We start from the raw sequence: 6,000 nt of genomic DNA on the forward strand, positions 1-6,000 counted from the left end.
GACCTCGCCGGAGGTTGCCCCGCGTCTCTTTTCCTCAGATCATTTTCTTCTAATTGTTCCGATTCTTTTCTTCTCTTCCGATTCGTTTTCTAGATCGGTTTTTCGTTTCGGTTTTCTTTTCCGAAAATCCTAGATCGGTTTTCGTTCTTCTATCGGACCGTTCGTCCCAACGAACGTGATCACCGATTGTTCCCGGTTAACGACGTCCATTCGTTTAACCGTTCTTCGTTTTCTTTTCGTCGGATTTCTTCCGCGATCGCGATCTCAGATCCGATCTTCGTTCTAGTTTATCTTCTCGCTCGTTTATCGGAATCAAGTGATTCAAGCGCCTGGAGTTTCGTTTCGAAACCGCCGTTCCGTCTAATCAACTTAAACAAGTTTTTGCCCCGGTAAAATTTGACCTAGTTTCAACTTGCTAGAACCGAGTTGTTTCTTCCGCCCTTTGTTTTCCGTTTCTTTGTTCGGTTCGTTCTTTCTTTGCAACCGGAGTTCTTAAGTTGAACTACCTGGTTCGATCTCTTGTTCGAGTTTTACCTGTGCATTAGATGAGTACTTATTGTATGCTTGTTGTTTGTCTGTGATAGATTACCCGGATTGCGCCGCCTGTTACTTCGAATCCCTAGGACTCGCGGATCATCAGCAAGGCAAGTAACACTTTGATCATACCTTTTCTACAACCCATGTTTTATTGCATTAGATCAATCCTCTCACACTGCATGATTAGGATCTAATTAAATTGTGGGATGGGAAGTAGAAGAGGTAGTGCCTATTACCTGTTTATTATGAGACCTTTGGGAGTTACTTCTACGTTTGCTTATTATGCCATGCTATGCTAGTAGACGTGGATTGGGTGAGTGATATCCATGACAGATGTGAGTTGATAATTTTAATGGTTTATCTAAGGTGGCAACTTAAACACACATCTGGGTGGATTGAGGCACCTGATGTCTATCAGGACTTGCCTGTTTTTTTTTGGACCGCCACCCAGGCTCAAAGGGATCATAAGATCTTTCATGCTAGAAACTTCCGTGTGCAGCCACAAGCCATTATGGGCTCTGGCATAGTTGACTAAGTTGTGCGAACTCTTACGGGGTGGACTAGCAGATGTAGGGGTTGTAGGTGGTACGGTCTACCCCACATGTAAGGTGCTAGCACTTCTGAACGACTGTGTCTCGGTCATCCGTCTTCTCAAACACCATGTAGTGCGGGAAACCAAACGGAGGCGATCGAGTCTTGTGGGGAAAAGTGCGCAAACCTCTCCAGAGTGTATAAACTAGTCATGATTAGCCGTGTCCCCGGTTATGGACAACTTGAGTATCTAGTACTTGAATATCGTGTGAATCTCAACATGTTACTTCTAATTAATATTGTTGGGTTTTAATTGTTCACTTAATTGGGATCGGAATGCTGTCAACCATTCTCGATGTTCAAAAACTACCATGATAGTTAAATAAATTTATTCCTTTGCAGTAGGAAAAAAACGGGCTTTACGCAAAACTGTAACCATAGAGCTTTCCACCAGCCATATATGCATGTAGTATAGCTGTTACATTCCATTACTCTCTATGTGTTACATTGCCAGCATATTCCATGTGCTGACCCGTTTTCGGGCTGCAACTTCTCATGTTGCAGACTTTTCAGACGACGAGTAAGGTGCTTTTAGGTCGTGGTTCTATACTCAGTGATGCCGTTGGAGTTGATGGACCCATTTATCTTCCGAGTCTTCTGTTGTTATCTTTCTTAAATGGCCTTAAGCCATATTTATTGTAATAAGTTCTCTTTGAGACAACGATGTAATAAGTGTGTGATTGCCACTCTGCTATAAATCCTTCGCTGTACTGTGTGGTTTCAGCATTACTGATCCAGGGATGACACCGGAGCACAGTAGACTTGATCCATTCGGGTCGGGTCGCCACAAGGCCGCCATAACCTCTCTCCTCCAGCCGCGAAACCCCACCCTCCTCCGTCCGCCACCTCACCGCTGCCGAGCCGGAGCCTCTTCCCCGACGATGTCATCCACCGCAACAGCTCGACGTCCGTTGTGCACCTCCTTAGATGAGGATCCGTCGTCCATCTTGTCGTCCCGCCGGTTCAGCCGCCCCGTCCTCCACCTCCAAGGAGCTGCTCCGACGAACGCCTCGTCTATCGCGGCTGCTCCATCCCCACAGCGCCGCCTTAACTTGCTCCACCAGAACCGCATCATCCTCACTGACTCCTCGGACGAAGCCAAGGCCTACTCAGCACCACCAAAGAGGTTGTACACTCATCGCATCGCACCTTCTCCTTAGCTCGACCTCTTGGCACTGAGGGTGCTCCATCCCGCACCCCCATGGAGCGGCTACCTTGAAGCCGATGCCGCGGGCAACATCTACACGATGGCTCTCCCCTCGTGCGAGGCCCCTTCGGTGGCGCCGTCCATACCAGCCGGATCTACTGCTGCTACTCCGGCTCTCGCTCGCTCACTCGCGTTGTTGCTGCTCCGGCTCTCGCTCGCTCGCTCACCCTGCTGCTGCTGCTCTCCCCCTCGCTTGTGCTGTTGCACTGCTCCGATTTAGCTACACTTCAGTCGACTGAATCTACTTTTGGGTCAGTCGATTTTTAGGGGGTGGGGGGGGGGGCTCGCCGAAGTTAAGGAAGAACCACTCGCAGCGGGGATGGGGGCTCACTGGAGAGGTACCCCACTATCTATCTTAGGGTTCAGGGTGGGGGCAGGGGCCCTATAGGGCTAGCCGAGGCGGCGGCGGACCGGCGGTGGGGAGTTGTTTTGGGGCATCAAGGCGGCGCTGGGGCCGGCGGTTCGGCCGGTGGTGGCTGGCGACTCAGGGGGTGCAGGTTGAAGAAGAACTGCAGGCCCTCCCTAAACTACATGTCAAGTGCCTCTCTTCTACCATTGCGTTCAGTTTCGATAGTAACATTCAGATTCCACAGTAAATTTCAATTTCGACAGTTAAGTTCAGAGTCAACAGTTTTTACCTCATCTGTTGTAGTCAGGTGGTTTTTGGTGATGTAAATTTTACATCTATTTTACATTAGAATCCCACTTGAGATTGACGATGTCTGTCTTGTGCTGCTTCAGCCTTGTCGTCTTATGGCTCAGCGGGGCTGCTCCAATGATAGAACGATCCATCACAACAAAGCAGTGCCCTGGACGCCGTCTACAGATTCCTCAGATCTTCCTCCACACCTCCGACAGCCACCTCTGCCTCAACTGCTTCAGTGACCAACCCAATGATGTTGAGGTCGACACGGCCACGGCAAAGAGGTTGTACACTTGTTGCATCACTTATTACTATACATTCATGTCGATCCATTAGGGCTATTTTGGTTCGACGGAAAAACATAGCAATGGGGAATTTTTCAATGGCACTCTACTATTCAATTATTCATGCATTTTGTTGAAAGGAATGAAGCAAAACATCCACCTGGACCTACTTTTCAAAATCCTATGCATGAAAACAAGACCAAGTGCATTAGTGGCAGAATAACATTCTAACTGTACACGCTTTCATATGGTTTCACTTTATTTTGGCCATGTTTCTTTGCATTCCTCTGATCTTCCAATTCCTGTAAACCAAACAACCAAGTTGACATAAATCCTGTGTTTACAAATGATCTGTCTACCGTGTGCATTCCTATCCTTTTCCGGTGTTTTTCCTATCCCTGCGTTTTTAGAATTACTTCAGTTACAGGTAGGTGTCGAAGGGAACTTTGTGTGGTATGTCCTGCTCCTGCCACGACATCGTCCACCTCACCTGAGGTGCTCCAATGACAGAAATATCCACCATACCAGACATCACGACTCCTGATCGTCTTTCGCTGCCTCGGATCTCCTTCCCTTCCGCCGGCACCCACCGCAATGGCATCACCATCATCGACTCAGCAGATGAACCTGAGGAGTACACGGGTCCACAAGAAAGGTCGCACTCTTTTGATTCTGCTTATGTTATGCATTGCTTAAAATTACCTGCTACTTTATCATCCTGTTCGCCTCTTGAACTCCAAGTCAGGTCCAAAGTAATGTTCAAACTTGAGTTCTAAATTAGTTGTGGGGCACATATCGAGGAAGAAATGAATAGTATCTCTGTCTAATATCTGGTTCACCTAGGGTATGCCTATGTTGTTCATCTTGGGTGGGAAACAAATAGTAAAGCAATCATCATCTGTCTTTTTATTAAATTAAAGCAATCACCAGCCTGCTATCATTATTTTTGGATCCATCCACTGGTTGTTACCATCACTCTTAATTTCTGCATGCTCTCCCTACATAATCTCACCATATTTTTTTCATATGCATGTCAGATATTGTAGACGGTCATGTTGAACATGTAGAGAAAAAGAGAAGAGTTTTTCACGGCAATACAATGTCATGCAGACATCACTCCATGGTCGGTTCAATGGCAAACCGTCCCCACCCCTCTCGAGATTGTAATCCATTGGAAGATATCTGTTCTGTGGCGGATTCAGACACCGCTGACCACTCCTATTTACCGCCCAAGGTGTTTGCTCTACCTTGACATGATGATGTTAGTCATATCATGCATATGTTGCCTTGTAGTGCCTACTTTTGACATCATATATGTCATCTGCTTAGTTTAGACATGTTCTGTAATGCCACCTGTTTAGTTTCTATATCATATATGGGAATTGTGCAGTCTCATGTCTTTTAGCCAGCCAAAATATACGTGAAATGTGCAATGCCATCCTGTTTAACCAGGCATCATATATTTGAATGATATCTTGCCCATCCTTTTCTTCATTACATTTCCATTTGTCGACAATGTTTGTACATTTCCATCCATTTGGGTGGGAGATTGAAAAATCTGGAGTGAAAACAAGGCCTTCAGAGCAGACAGTGCTACCTATCGAAGCAGATCTCTTGTTGGGTCCCGATAGCTCCTCAAAGATGGATTTAGAGATAGATGACCAGTCCTATTCCCCCATCGAGGTGTATGCTCTAACTTGGCACGGTTATACTGCTCATATCGTGCATATGGTGTCTTGCATTACATAGATTAGACATCATATACACAATATTCAACACCACGTTCTTAGTTCAGACATCATATCTAATGCCCTCTTTTTAGCATATAAATCACATATGTGAATTAAATGATGCGATCCTGATTACTTAGATAACAAGTAGGTGAATTATGTCATGCAATCCTGTTTAGTTATTCATCATATCTTTGAATTATGTTATGCTATGCTATCCAGTTTAGATAGACATCATAGGTGTGAAATTATGTCATGCTATCTGTTTTAGTTAAAGAATATACATGTCAACTTTTTCATGAACTATTTTTTCCACACTATCTATTGCATCTGTCTCTCATACAATGTCTATACATTCAACTATGTTTCCTGTTTATCAGCCATTTGAATTGGAGCGGGTGATGCCAACATCTAGCAGACTAAAACACGGTCTACAAATAAAACAGTGCTAGCTCTTGGTGGAGATAGCACCCCGGTTGTACATGCACGAGAACCAGCCCTACCACACATAACCCAAACTCTCGTAGATTGTAACCCTACTGCGATGGACAGAGAACCAGCTTCACCCAATCTAACCCCCACCCCTGCAGATAGTAACCCAGTTCCTATTGACACAGCACCATCTCCACCATAGAGCTCCCAAACAAGAGCAGATAGTAGGGAAGCTCCAATGCCCAAAGGGCCAGTACTACCACGGCGAACCCCAACTCCACAAGTTAGTACGCCTATTCCTGTGGAGGAAGCACAACCAGCTAGTCGTAGTTTAGCATCTATCGCATTTGATGTTGTTAAATCGTATGTGTGTATCTTCCCATCTTGGAAATATTATACTGAAGATGAAAGAAAATGCCAGTTGCAGGTGTTTGTCCAGGAGTTATGTGTAAGTAATGTTATTCATGGCAATTACTTTGCTTTGTCCCATACATCCTACCTCCATGATGGTTATAATAAAACAAATTTTCCCATTTTTCTCTATAGAGAAGGACCGATTTGGAAACTCAGGATGAG

This window comes from Triticum urartu, chromosome 4A (genome assembly GCF_056163025.1).
Source record: "Triticum urartu cultivar PI428250 chromosome 4A, HENAU_Tu73, whole genome shotgun sequence".
In the NCBI taxonomy this organism is placed as follows: domain Eukaryota; kingdom Viridiplantae; phylum Streptophyta; class Magnoliopsida; order Poales; family Poaceae; genus Triticum; species Triticum urartu.